The sequence below is a fragment of the Camelus dromedarius genome, chromosome 10, assembly GCF_036321535.1.
Source record: "Camelus dromedarius isolate mCamDro1 chromosome 10, mCamDro1.pat, whole genome shotgun sequence".
NCBI lineage: Eukaryota > Metazoa > Chordata > Mammalia > Artiodactyla > Camelidae > Camelus > Camelus dromedarius.
Window position 1 is genome coordinate 50,880,323 of NC_087445.1, and position 15,480 is coordinate 50,895,802.

The window sequence follows — 15,480 nt, forward strand, 5'->3', positions numbered from 1 at the left end:
TTAATTGGAAATATATTAAACCTCACTGATTGAGAAGAAGGACATTCTAAATTCAATACCCATTTATTGACTACTTCCCGCGGGCAAAGTGCAGTTGGGTGCTTTGGGAAGACACAAGCAGGCACAGTGAATGGAGCTGTTTTTCTTTCAACTGCATGTAACTTAAGTGGATCTCACAATTTGTTGCCTGCAAGTATCATTTAGGGGTATGAAGGATCTGTTTCTAGATCAAGATGTTGGGCTATCAGTTGTTTGTGAACCAGAATTTAGAAGAATAATAGTTAAAGTTCTCAAAGATTGATTGGTGCCCTCTGCCTTCTTGTGGAAACCATTACTTCTACATTGCTTGGAAACCTCTCAATGGGCAATGCAAATGCAACTTTATTCAACTCTGCCCCAAACATCATATATTCCGAGTTAGTGCATATATGGTTTTTTGTGTGAGTTTTTTGCTCAAAAATATAAATGTGGGAGCTCTCATGATTTACTTCATTAGTTCATGCATAAAGTATTTTCTGTGACATCTAAGTGCCGTGTGTGGTCCAGAAGCCAAACCTTCCTTCCTGCTTCTTGCCAGTACCTTCAATTCCTCAACTGTGAAATGTGGTTAGTAAGAAAAGAAAGAGAGATTTAGTGGAGCACCATCTTGCACACAAACTCAGATATAAGTGCTTGGCCCAAAGGAAAAAAAGAGAGAGGAGTGGGGCAGGGAAGCTCTTCCTTGGGGACTTTAGGGACAAAAGTCTGGTTTGAATGGGGAGGGAGGCAAGGAAGTTCAGGTCTAAATAAGGGAAATATGCCTGTGGTTGAATTTCTGTAAGTTAAATGCACAAATGCAGCTAACTGTTGACATTTTTTTAAATTGTGGTAAAATATACATAAAACTTACCATTTTAACCATTTTTATGTGATGTTAAGAACATTGATACTGTTGTATAACCAACCTCCAGAACACTTCATCTTGCAAAACTGAAAATCTATACCCCTTAAACAATGACTCCCCATACCTTCCCTCCCACAGCCCTGCTTACCAACATTCTTCTTTCTGTCTCTCTGAGTCTGACTGCCCTCGATATCTCATATGAGTGTATCTTTTGTGTCTGGTTTATTGTGTCTAGCTTATTTGTGTGTGTGTGTGTGTGTGTGTGTGTGTGTGTCTGGTTTATTTCATCTAGCATAATGTTCTGAAGATTCATCCATGTTGTAGCCTGTGTCGGAAATTCCCTCCTTTCTAAGGCTGAATAATAGTCCATTGTATGTATATACTGCATCTTTTTTATTCATTCATTTGTCAATGGACACTTGATTTGCTTCCCCCTTTTGGCTATTGTGAATAATGCTGGTATGAATATGGGCATAAAAATACTATCTTCTCAAGACTGCTTTTGATTATTTTGGCTAAATGTCAACCTTTGAGCTTAAGTATAATGTAAATTTTTTTTCAAGGATAATCTTGATTGTATGTGATTTCTTTTTTGTTGTTTGTTTTTTGGTTTTTGCCTTGAGCCCTGACTTCAGACCCTCCCTATTTCCTTCTCTCAAGAGGCACCCGAGGTTGCTCCATGAGCAAGCTGCTTATAAACCTTTGTTCTGGGACTAGAAGGGAAATGGGAAAGACTAAAATCAAAAACGAAATGGACTAAAATCTAAGAATATTAAATGGTCCATCATCTTGTTCAACTACTTTTCTTTGAAAAAGCCCATACTTTGCCCAGTGGGTTGAAAATCTCATCAAATTTCAAAGAGGGTTTTTGCACCTTCTGTTATCTGACATCCCTGACCAAAAGTAAAATTCTTCAAAAGGTACTTCAGAAAATTCTTCCTTGGGGTCATCTCTGAGTTGTGCTGTGACACTAACATAAACCATGCTTTTTGTTTATGTGTTCTTTTTGGCTAGTGTTATGAGCATTCCTGTTTCATTGTTTATCTCTGCCCATTTCATAGCTCCAACAGTGAGCCCAAGGATCACTGGCTCCTTATCCGATTACCTGCTGTGATGCTGGCCATCCCCTATGCTGGGGCTCTAAGGGGATTTGATCTGAGTTGAAAAGGAGGCTCAACATCTATTAGGCATCTACTGTGTGTGCCAGACACCCCAGTAGATACACTCATACATGGTCTCATTTAATGCTTACTACTTCTGAGAAGGTGTCATTTCCCCTGTCTGAAAATGGGGAAGGAGGCTAGGAGAGGTTGAGTACCTTGCCCACGATCCCATGAGATTTGAACACAAAGGCTGCAACCCCTGGCAGTCTTCCTGGGGCTTAGTTTTTAGATGCTTGCTCCTCTGTGGAGCACAGAGATCATTTACCTTCAGTTCCTTGCTCATCAGCAAGTGGTCAAAAACTCTACCCAAGCACCAGAGCTACTGGCCTGTACAATGGCTCAACCTCATCCTCTCTTTTCTGTCAAACTTACCACCTGTCCTCCTAGGTCTTCAGACTCCTTGACTCAAGGCCCCCACCGTTTTGTCTCAGGTACTCTTACTTTGTCCCTCACCAGCCTTAGACCCACTGAACCTTTAAATAATGAAGCCCTGCTCCACTTTTGGAATCCCTTTCTGGTGTTTTCCCCTCTAAATACAAATGTTCTCTGTGCTCAGAATGGACTTTAATCATTCAACTGCTGACAGTTCTTTCCTGTCTCCAGCCAACTTCCCAATTTCCAGGTAATTTAAAACTTACACTTAGGCTCTATAGTCAAGAACACCAAAGTCGTCCTTCTTCGGATTCTACAACCACCTCTCTGTCCCCTTCTGACTATGTTTGGGAAACCCACAAAGACCAGCCTCATCACCCCCAGCATCTGCTGTCTTTGTCCCTGCAGAGAGATGCTGGAGCAATGCAGAGAACCAGGTGGTCCTCGACTATCTCAGAGCTGTTCTCTTCCCAGCAGCCTGGACTTCATTTTGCCCATTCATTGAATCTATGTTTCTCTTAATACATTCTCCGCCTTTCAGTCCTGAAATCCTAATTTCTTCCCCCCTGACCATTTCATCCCTGTTCATTTATCCTAATAGCTTCTAATCAATTGTTCAGAATTATACAAAGGTGTTTACAGGTATATGTAAAAACAGACATGTGTAAGTATACTATCCTAACATAGCTGCTTTCATATGTTTCATTGTCCATATGTCCATACTTAGGTTTTTCTTCTTACTTAAAAATATAGAGTACATTCTTATATTTGCATTTTTGCTTTTTACATTTCCAAGAGATTCTGTGGGAAATTAACATAATATGAAATTGGAAAAATAAAACTGAAAAGAAATTGAAAAATTGAAGAATTGAATAAAGTTGAGAAGAAAAAAGTAAAATGTTTCATATATACAAAAAATAAAAACAATTTAAAATCAAAAATAATTGTAAACTAATTTATACACATAAAACAATAATATAACACACATCTATGAACTTACCACTGAACTCTAGAACTATTGGAATCTCTATGCTTCCCCAGTCATATTCCCTTCTTCTCCGAAACAGCCTGAATTTTGGTTTATCATTGCATATGTATATATTATATATTCCTAGACAATTTATTGTTTAGAGTTTTACTTTTAAGATTTTATATTAGTTGTATCATAAGTATATATTCTTCTGCAACTAATTTTTTCTTTGTTCAAAATTTTATTTATCTATGATATCATATAGCTCTAATTCATTAATTTTCACTGCTTTATAGTACTTCTTTTAATACATTATAATTTCTTTATTTACTTTCCTGTCAATGGTTATTTAAGTTGTTTCCATGTTCTTGCTATTACAAGCTATAATATCAGGAATGTTTTTGTACATGTCTCCTGGTAAACACAGGCAAGAATTTCTCTAGGCTAGTGGTTTTCAAAGTATGGTCCCAGGACCAGGAGCATCAGGGTCACCTGGGAACTTGCTAGAAATGCAAATTCTCAGGTCCCACCCACAGACCTACTGAATCTCTGGGGATAAGTAAGGCTCAGCAATCTGTGTTTTAACAAGCCCTCCAGGTGATCGTGATGCCTGTGAAGTTTGAGAATCACTGTTCTAGACTTACCAAGAAGTAGACTTGCTAGGTTATGTGGTATGTAAATCTTCTCCTTTACTGGATATACTAATATTCTTCAAAAGTGGTTGCACCAATTTACACTCTCAACAATAAGGTAGGAGAGTTGCCTCTGCTATAAAATGGCATCTTCTTGTGCTTTATACAATTATGAATAGAGCTGCCATAAACATTTACCTACAGGTCTTTATGCAAACATGTTTCATTTTTCTAGAGTAAATACCTAGGAGTGGAATTCCTGGGGAGGTTTAACGTTATAAGAAGCTGCCAAACCTTTTTACATAGAAGTGGAATATTTAGCTGGGCACATGGCTGCTCAGGATAAACACACTTCTCAGAGTTCTTTGCAGCTAGTGGTACTCTTGGCACTGTGTTCTTGTCAATGGGACATAGGTGAAAGTGTCATCTGGGTACTATGTCCAATATGCCACTCTCTCCTTTCAGATGGCATTTGACACTGGCCTTCTAGAGACAACATTAATATTGTCTGGCCCCTGAAAGTGGCTTTATGGGTGAAAATTTCCACTTGGAAAAGAATCAAGGGTGGTATCATGATAGGTGATACTTTAGGATGGCTTGAACAGAGGACTAGTCCTAGAATATGTCTGATTGGTATTATAATCCACATGTTAGCTGGGGTCTCTTCTCTTTGGGATCTAGAAAAGATTGTTTTTTATTCCACTAATAGGGATAGGAAGGTTCAAAGACCTCCTCGAGATATCTGCAAATAATGCCAACTTTTGCATTAGCTCTGGCTTCCAGTTCCCACTTCTGATTGCTTAGTGCTGTTAATGGACTGTCTTGCTGTACTGCTGGTGTCATCTCTATTTCTGGTGTTGCTCTGGAAGTAGAACTCAGATATATTTTCCATCTCCCAGCCCTATCAGTTAGCTGTGGTTGAAGCATAACATGCATTGATCATCAGAAAATATTGTGACTTGAGTAGTTTAACTCTGAAGGGGCTATAAATGCAGTGGCACTGAACTATCATGTCTAGTATAGTAGGAAGCTTGACTTGGATCTTGAAGCCAGTTGTGGAGGGCAGTCTTGGTAGAATCATCCGTAGTGCCTAACACAATGCCTAATTCACCAGAAACTCTTAGAAATGCTTGCTGAGTGAATTCAAGTTAGATATTTATCGATGGGGGTGGAAGATGGAAACCATAACAAATTCCTAAGAGACAGACTATGTCATGATTTTCAAAGTTGGTATCTAGAGCCAAAGTATCTAGTTTCATATTTTTCTGAACTTCAATGCCCGAGAGAGAGAGAGAGGGAAAATCAACACAACCCCAAGGAAGGTTTGTTTTTTTTCCCTTTCCTTTAGAAAGCAGCTGTCAGTTTAACTTATCCCAAAATACTGTCAGTGATGAGCATGACTGAAAATGCGTTTTATCTGTAATTAGAGAGATTACATTAAACACTATTATTTGCAGACACACATTGAATTAACCCTAATCGAGGCTAGCAAATAGTAGAGCCTGCCTATTTTTCGCCTCAAAATTTTTAGAAAATTGTGACAGTTGACACACAAGGGACAATGCTGACAAGATTTCTTCCCATCAAATGCCAGACAGTAATTGTAATTGCCTTTAAAAATGTTTTAAGCAGTTTCGTTAGTAAATCAGAAGTTGCCACAAATCACGCTGATAGTTTCTAAACATGGAGGTTGTTGACTGTGCATTCCAATATGAGTTTAATGAATTGATTTTCTAAGGAATTTAACTTTGCATCTGTTTTCAGGTGTAATTAATTCACTCTGATTAATGTGATTAGCATAGATATCAGAGGATTACACATGATGCCCTCTATTTATTCACTTATTTTTAATCTGCCACACTGTCCATTGGGAAATTATATAAGTGTTTTTTGGGGAAACATCCTGCTTGTGGCTCTGATCACATTGGATTTCTGCAAAGCAGAATCCTGGTAGGAATTCATTGATTATTCACAGGCTGTGCAGCAATGTATTTTTGTTTGAGGGACCTATTAAAGTTTACACAGTCCCTGTCTTTAAAGAGCTTATAATCCAGAGGGGAAGACGAGACAAACATTCCAATGCAAGTCATTCACAGGAGGAATGACTGCTCAGATCCTTCTTTCTCTGAGCACTTCTCCCCAACTCTTCTTAAAGAATGCTATTACTTAGGGTTTGCCAATGGCCCTCCTCTTCTCTCCTGCTTCCCACTATTCTGGGCACTCTTACTTGTGGCTTCAACTAGCACTCCCAAATCATCATCTCTAACTCAGTTCTTCCAGATGCCTCCAGATATCTTCACCTGGCTATCCCACAGGTACTCCAAATTTAATATTCCAAACCAAAATCTCCATCCAAACTTGCCCCTCCTGTCCTCCCAATCTCTGTAAATGGCTCCTCCAGACACCCAGTCAGCCAAGCTAAACTATTATTGTGAGTCTCAGGACAAGAAGAAATTCATTTATTCCCCATCATTCTCAAAATTTAACATTCATTTTAACATTCATTGGAATCATCTTGAAAGCTAATTCAAGCACAGTTTCCTGAGACTCATGCCCAGAAATTCTAATTCAGAGGTCTGGAGAAGGATCCATGAATTTGTAGTTCTAAGCAGCACACAGGTGACACCAATAATGTTGGACCAGGGGCTACAGTTTGAGAACCACTGCCCTAGAGAATGAAAAGAACATAGATACATTTTCATGAGCCATCAGATCACTAGTATATAAGCAGTCATTGCCAGAGAATGAAGGCCCAGGAAGCAAATTTCCTCTGGAGAAAGCATCTCCGCATCAGCCAGAGGCAGTATGAATTAATGAAACTACATATGATTTAATGATTCCTTCATCCATCAACTAGTATGATGAGTGCCTATTCTCTGCTAGGCACAGTGCAAGGCACTGAACTAGGCTCTGAGACACATTGCTGAGTAAAACCATGACACAATCCATGTTTTAACAGGTGAACTAAAGCACTCCATGAGAGTTGGATAATCTGTAAAATGGGGATAATAATGCCACTGTAGAGACTTTATGAGAGATAGCCAATAGAAGACTAGACTAAGTGCCTAGTGCAGTCCCTGGCACATTGCCATCCATGTTCCTGCAAATGGCAAATTTTTTTCTTTTTCATGGTTGAATAATATTCCACTATATATCTCACATCTTCTTTGTCCAGTCATCTGTTGTTGAACACTTAGTTTACTTCCATATATTTGCTGTTGTAAATGATGCTGTTATGAACATAGAGGGGCACATATCTTTTTGAATTTGTGGTTTGATTTTCTTCAGATATATACCCAGGAGTGGAACTGCTTGGGTCATATGGTAGTTCTATTTTTAATTTTTTAAGTAACTTCTATACTGTTTTCCATAGTTGCTATATCAATTTACTTTCCCACCAATAGTGTACTAGGGTTCATTTTTTCCCACATCCTCACCAATACTTCTTATTTGTTGTCTTTTGATGATATCCATTTTGACAGGTGTGAGGTGATATCACACTGTGGTTTTGATTTGCATTTCCCTGATGTGTAGTGATGTTGAGCATCTTTTCATGTGCCTGTTGGCCATCTGTTTGTCTTCTTTGGAAAATTCAAGTCCTCTGCCCATTTTTTAATTGGCTTTTTTTTTTTTTTGATACCGAGTTGTATGAGCTCATTATCTATTTTGGATATTAACCCCTTATCAGACATCATTTGCAAATACCTTCTTCCAATAGGCTGCCTTTTTGTTTTGTTGAGTTTCATTTTCTGTGCCAAATCTTTTAAATTTAATTAAGTCCAATTTGTTTATTTTTGCTTTTGTTTCCCTTGCCTGAGGAGACAGATCCAAAAAGATATTGCTAAGACTGATGTCAAAGAGTATACTGGCTATGTTTTCTTCTAAGAGTTTTATGGTTTCTGGCCTTACAGTTAAGTCTTTAATTCAGTTTGAATTTATTTTTGTAGATGGTGTGAGAAAACATTCTAATTTCATTCTTTCACATGTAGCTGTCGAGGTTTCCCAATGTCACTTATTGAAGAAACCGTCTTTTCTGCGTTGTGTATTCCTGCCTCCTTTGTCATAAATTAATTGACCATAGACACATGGGTTTATTTCTGGGCTCTCTGTTCTGTTCCAAGGATCTATGTGTCTGTTTTTGTGGCAGTACCATGCTGTTTTGAATGTCCCTTAAACTAGCCTCATTTTTTTTTTAATTTGTTTTTCTTTTTGCTGTTCTAATCAGGTAATTTCCACTATTCTATCCTCCAGATCACTTATGGATTCTTCTGTATCACCTAATCTGCTGTTAATTCCTTCTAGTGTATTTTTCATTTCAGTTATTTTATTCTTCAGCCTCTGACTGGTTTTTTTTTTATATATATATTTTCTAGTACTTTATTGAATTTCTCACTATGTTCATCTATTCTTTTCCCAAGTTCAGTTAGCATTCTTACTACTATTGCTTTGTACTCTTCATCATGTAAATTATTTGTTTCTGTTTCATTAAGTTTTTATCAAGGGTTTTTTTTTTATCTTGGTCTTTCATTTGAAACATATTTCTCTGTTTTTTCATTTTGTTTACTTCTCTCTGTTTGTCTCTATGACATTAGGTGAAACAGTTACCTATCCCTGTCTTGAAGGAATGTCCTTATGTGGGAGTGTCCCTATGCAGTCTGCATGTGCCCAGTGGCTTTAGTGGGAGAGTTGGATCTGAAGTGAGTATGGGCTATGTCTTCCACCAGGGTGCACTGGCAGCCACCACCTTGGTGGGAGGTAGGGCTGGAGTCGTGGGCTAGATCTGGGGCCAGAAGCAAGCTGAAGTTTCTCCTAGGCTCAAAGGCAGTCACAGCCTTATTGTGGGAGGGGCTGAGGCCGGAGGGGTTGGAGCAGGAGCCCTGAGGACGTTGGGCTTCTCCCCAGCGTGATGGCAGCCTCCACCTTGGTTGGGAGCATGGCCGGGGCCTGAGGGCTTGGGGCTGCACTTCTGAGCTGGTTCCACCTTTACCCCAGTGTGTGCCTGGGTTAAAGGTCGGGTTGGGGTCAGAGGGGTTGGAGTCACACTACTGAGCTCCTTCTCTGGAGTAAGTGCCTGCCGGCAATGGCAGTCTCCACCCTAACTAGAGGCAGGGCCAGGTGAGCTGGGTCAGCTCCCCCCAGGTGTGCACACACACACTGGCAATGGCGGCCTCTGCCTTGGCAGGGAGCAGCGCTGGAGCTGGAGGGGCTGGAGCAGGACCCTAATGCGTGGTGGAGGGCAGGCTGGGGCGGTCTCAGCATGCCGCCAGAGCACCAGGCAGTTTCAGTCGGCTGTCTCCACCGCTGGAACTGGCAGCAGGCAGGTCTGGGCGTGTGTTCTTCAAGAGCAGAGCCTCCGTTTCTTACAGCTCTTCAGTAAGCACCACTGGTTTTCAAACCAGCTAAGGAGGCTCACCTTCCCAGTGCCAGAACCCAGGGCGGGGGTGCCTAATACGGGCCTCGAACCCCTCACTCCTAGGGAGGATCCCTTAGCCTGTGATACACTCTCCTCTTCTGGGTCACCCACCAGGGGTGCGAGTCCTGACTAGATCACTTCTCCTCCCCTCCTCCCAGACTCTGTGTGGGTCTTTCTTTACAGGCTTGGTGGAAGAGTTGTTCTGCTAGACTTCAAGTCATTCTCAGTGAGAGTTGCTCATGTAGTTGTGGTTTTGATGAGTTCGCTGTGGGGAGGTGAGCTCAGGGTCCTCCTACTCTGCCATCTTGATCCTGCCTCTTGTATTGTCTAGGTTTTATTCAACAATCATATGTGATTGGTATAATAAGCATTTAGAAAAGAGAGAGAAAGGGAGACTGGTTCCACGGGTCCCACAAAGAACAGGTATACCTGTAGAAGCACTCAGGCAGTGTTTCTCGGTCTCGGCTTCATATTAGTATCCCCTGGGGAGTTTTTTATACGTCTAATGGCCTTGCTGCCCCCAAGACCAATACAATAAAAAAAAATCTCTGGGGCTAGAACCCAGGTTTCAGTAGTTTAAAGCTCCCCAGGTATTTTTAGTATGTAGTCAAAGTTGAGAACCGCTGACTCAGGACTGTTGCCTTTCCTTGTTCTTGGTACGCCCTGGGGATCCTGCCTTATGGGGGGTTTCCTGGGTCCCTACAACCAAGCTAGTCTCCAGGAAAGATATCAGTGTTCCTTGGCTCCAATATTCAGATGTCAGAATAATTTTGAAACGGATTAGGGCTAGAAATTACTTTGGTCAGTGGATGGACATAAGGAAAATAGTAGAAAGAAGGTGACAGAATATCTGGATTCTTTGTGAGTTCTGTCATCCCACAGCCATAAGATCTTAGACAAGTTACTTTTCTCTGAGCCTCAGGTTCCTCATGGCTCTCTCTGCATTGCTATTAGAGCTGAAAGAACTAAAACACATGAAAAGAGTTTTATGAAATGTAATGTACTATATAAATATTATTTTTATTATTGTGTAACTAATAATACGAAGAATGTGCTTGGGGAAAGATGATATCTGAGGAAGACAGGAGAAAGGTTGAATTACCCTCCCACAGGACACCTAGGCCACTGGACGGACAGGGAGAACTAAGCTCAAAGAGAATTAAGTAAGGGGCAAATACATGGACTAAAATTAAAACCAACTTGACATGCCAAACATGAAACACTTCTTTCTCAGAAATCCAGAGTAGAGACTCTGAGAAAAATCTTCCCTTTGCTTTTCGGATGGCTTCCAGGAATTTATCCCAAAGTGGTGATGTCCCAGAATAAATAGGTTTTCTTCTCATAATTAACCCCGAGGTTCTGGGAATGGGCTAAGCACAAGGCTGACTTCATTACTGAGATTGCTTCCAATTTAACTCAGGTCCCGAGGAGGTGTCTCTGTGTGTCACTGGAAAAGAATCCTTGCATGTAGCTTTTTTAATTGGTGGTGGTTTTCCAAAATCCTTGCATCTAGACAACAGCCTACATATGTCTCTAGATTGACTTCTTCTTTTCCTCTGAAATTAATTTATTCTTTGAACATAATAGGCCCTGGAAGGAACTTGACAGCAGCACTGCCTGTGGGAGGAGTTCAGAGCTAGGAGGGGTCATCTCTGATATCGTTTGATATAGGTCGTGCCTAAAGACAGTTGAGAGCCCCTTAAGCAAGGAGGCCATGACTTTTTCATCTTTGTATCCTCTACATGAGCAGGACCCAGAAAAAGTACACGGTCAATCAGTGCTCTGGAAGCATAGCCTGTAGGCACAGTTCCTAACTCATGGTCAGAAATTAATAAATATTTGTGGAATGAATAGCATTGTCACCAGGTCTAACACTGACAATGTCCACTATCGTGCAAGTATGTTTTTCTTATGTTCACCATAGCCCATTATCAGCTGCAACTTCTCCCATAAAGTGGAAATGTATTGCCCCACATTCTCAGAGTTAATATAGCTCTACACTGAAGGTAAACCACAGCATTTGTATGGTACGTTATAGTTGTATTATTTAACTGGAGCTTCACAACTTTAGGAAGAATGACTGTTGCAATAATCCAGGCAAAAGATAAAGGAAACCTAAGCAAGGAGTATGACAGGTTTCTTGTGTGAGCACCTGAGTGATTGATGGCGCTATTCACTGAGATAGGAAGGAGGTATAGTTTTGAGGGGAAATGTGATACATTTAGTTACGGGCACACCGAGTTGTAGGTCCCTGTTTATCATCCATGTGGTGGTGTTGAGTAGAACACTGGAGATGCAGATATGAAACTCAGGAGACATCTGGATAGATATATTCTTGAGCACCATCATCATGTAATAGAAATATAAATCCAAAAAGAAAAACTAAGTATAAGGGGAAGAAGAATGAGAACAGCTTTAAGGGGAAGGATGTGACAGAGGCCAATAGCAGAGGACTGAGGAGAAAGATGAAATTAGACACAGCATGAAAGAAGAAACGGCAATATGGAAGGGGACATGAGGTTAAGGGAGAGATTTTTAAGATTGGAAAGACATGTTTAAATGCTAATGGGAAAGGACAATACGGACCCACTAGGCACTTGTGTATCTGCCCATCACCACATCTAACCACAATAACCCTCAAAGAGGTTCCCTTCAGCCTTTCAAACCTAGCACAAATTCCTCTCTTGGCCAACTGTAACTCACACAAAAAATGGAATTACAGGAAATGAAGTTCTCAGTTTATCCAAATTGACATATCACAATCCAGCATAGTCCATCCCTTGTCAACTTGGTATCTGTACATACTTCTTTAACTGTATTTAGTTCCCAAATCAAAACATCAACAAGACTATGCTTTTATATAACATGATCAAACTATTCTTCATACAACTAAAAACATGCTAATCATCTCCTAATAAAAAGATACACAAAGTCCACTTCATCTATCCTGAATAGCAAAGTTTTGCCATCCATCAGGCACCAAATTGAATCTTCAAAATGCTATTGCAGAATTCAGTCAGGTCAACTGTTTCCAGGTGGTGGGAAGACTGGTACTGCATTCATTCCCTGTAAAATGAGTTCCCTGGTCAAAGGCTATATGGGATAACATGATGGGGCATAGGTTATTTTGTAAGTCCGTACGTAGACGGGTGTTTTGGATGAAACAATGAGGAAAGGAAAGCAAATCCATATCCAAAATAAGTATCTATTCCAGTAAGAACAATGCACTTCCCCTTCTATGGTGGAAATGGTTCAGTGTAATCAGCCTGATGCCAGGTGGCCTGAGAAACAGTGCCATATCTTTGATTGGTGTTGGCCTTTGAATTGGTACTGGGACTCAGCAGTGTTGATCTTTGCAGTTGGTGTTAGGACTCAGCAGTGGAGGTAGTCAGCAACATGGACAGCCTCTATCCCTGCAGCCATGGCCACTTTATTTATGAGTGCCTCGGGCAAGAACAGGAGTGACTAGGGAAAGAGGCACCCACAAAACAGGTCATCGTGTCTATCTGATTAAGATCTTTCTCTGGTAAGGTTTCTCTTTAGTTAGCATTCATCTGGGACACAAATATCATATTCTGTGCTCTTTCAAAGAGGTCTATTCTCATATCTCTTCTCCAGAACTCATTGCCTCCAATTCTTCAAACATCTTCCTTCCAAGTCCAAACTGTTAGCGATTGCTCATGAATTAATGTAGATCAATATCTTTGTTCATCTCTCCTTCCAGGCAAATTAACCAACCAGGTGTACCTCTTGGAGTTTTGCCCATCAGGAAGACTTCTCTTCGACACCATCCTTCATAGCCATACCTAAGTGGAGCTGTAGTGCAGTAGGCATCTAATTTCAACTTCTGCCAGTATTTTTGGTAGAAATATCTATAAACTGATCCATTTTTTCCTTCCTCAATCACCTGGTCATAAGGAACACCGTGAGGCCAAAGGTACAGATTGAGAGAGAAGAGACAATGTACCAAAGTGGGTTTCAGGGGAATCTATGCCACTTACTGACACAATTTCTTGTGTCTTCAGAACCTGCTTGAGCCTGATTGCTTAGATATCACCCCACTTGATAATGAAGTGATATTGTGCATACCCAGTATTATAGCTTATTGGGTCAGACATCACTCACTTTGTGATGGGCAGTTCAGGTTGCATGATAACTTGGTGGCTCAGTCAAGTGTTTAGTCTCTACTAGGGCCCAGTAGTAATCCAGAAGCTGATTCTCAAAAGAAGGATAGTAATTGGGAGAGGATGACCTAATTTTGCTTCAAAGTTTCAAAAGATCTGTGTTATGATTCGCCCACAAAGACTTGCCAAATGCTTTTCTATAGTACATCTGTGTCAAGACGTTCCAGAAACCATTGGATCTGATGAGTCAGACAACTGTTTCTGGTGGTCTTTACTGTGGGCATTGAGAAAAAAGCATTTGCTCTATCAGTAGGTGCCAAAGCATATGTTGTTTGGCTTCAGAAAAGAAACCACATCTGGAACAGCAGAGTAAGCAGCTAGAAAGAAGAGCTTTTGGCAGAGTGCAGGCCAGCAAAGACAAGCTGAAACAAGCTGGGAACCTGTGCGTCTGTCTACCACCACATCTGTCTGCAACACCTTCAGAGAATTATGGCTGTATCTCCACTTCCACCCTCCATATTTGTGCAAACTCCTCTTTTGGCCAACACTAACCCTGAGTCACAGAGTGAAAGGGATACTGGGAAACCCAGTTTTCAGTTAATCAAGTTGACCTAGCATAATCCAGTACACAAGGTTTTGTTATTATTATTTTTTCATTCTTTACCATGTATATATACATTCTGTTTATTCTTTTGAATGTCTGATTTAGTTCATTATTTAAAAAGAAGATTTTAAAACCAATTTAAAATTTGATTTATAGGAATTCTTGAAACAGAGGTACGTGTTAAAGAAAAGCATTTGTGGCTAGGAAAAAAATTTATTTTCATACACCATACTCTACTCTCTTCTAGAAAAGAGATTCCCTTTCTGAGTGCTAAGATGAATCTGAGGTGTAGATTGGAGAGTAAACTATGAAACAGGGGTGAGATGATTTGAAATGAGAGGCTGAAGAGGGATGTGAGTTTAGAGAATGATTCTAGAAGGAGGGGAAATAATGTTTTTTTGGTAATTTTTTATTGAAGTGTAGTTGATTTACAATGTTAGTTTCAGGTGTACAGCAAAGTGATTCACTTATACATATACATATTTTTCGTTTCAGATTATTTTTCACTATATATTATTACAAGAAATTGAATATAGTTCCCTGTGCTATACAGTAGGTCCTTGTTGTTTATCTATTTTATATATAGTAACATGTGTCTGTTAATCCCCAACCCCTAATTTATCCCTCCCTGCCAAGAGGGGCAAGATTTTTTGAAGAGAAAAGAAAGCTGCTGTCCACAATGGAAAATTGGGGAAGGAACAGAGATATTTAACAAGGATTTTATTGATGTTTAAAATATAGTTTTGCAATATAGAACCTCTTCCCCTAATCCCACAGGATTTTCAGTAACCTGTCTATTCCTCATCCATGCATGGAAGAGGTGGCCCTGTATTGGGAATACATCAAAATGCTGAGTGCAACCTTAATAGTGGGCCTGGAGCAAGAGCTATAGCTGCTCCCAGGAAGCCTGCTACACCCCTGCTATGTTGGTGAAAAACAGTGCAAAACACTCACTAAACTGCTGTGAGCAGTTTCTACCCTGTAAGAAGACACTTTGAGGCAGCTTGTCCTTTGTTTCAGAGGATAAAGCCCTGAATTGGCCCTTTAGTTATGCAAATCTAAAACAAGTTTCCACCCGTTGTTCTTGGGCAGATCTGTGATGTAACCTGAATGCAGATATTTTAGCTTAAAAAGCTAAGCGACTGTGGTATAATCTAAGTTGTCCTGGCTAGGTTTTAGCAGCCGAAATTATGCATCTACAGATTTTGTTGCTTCTTTGGGGAGAAATGTTTATTTTCTTTGTAGAGAATTAAACTGGATGTTCTTCACCTAGAAGTAGTTGCTTATTCCTGTAGAGATGCATGTGCCCTTATGTGCAG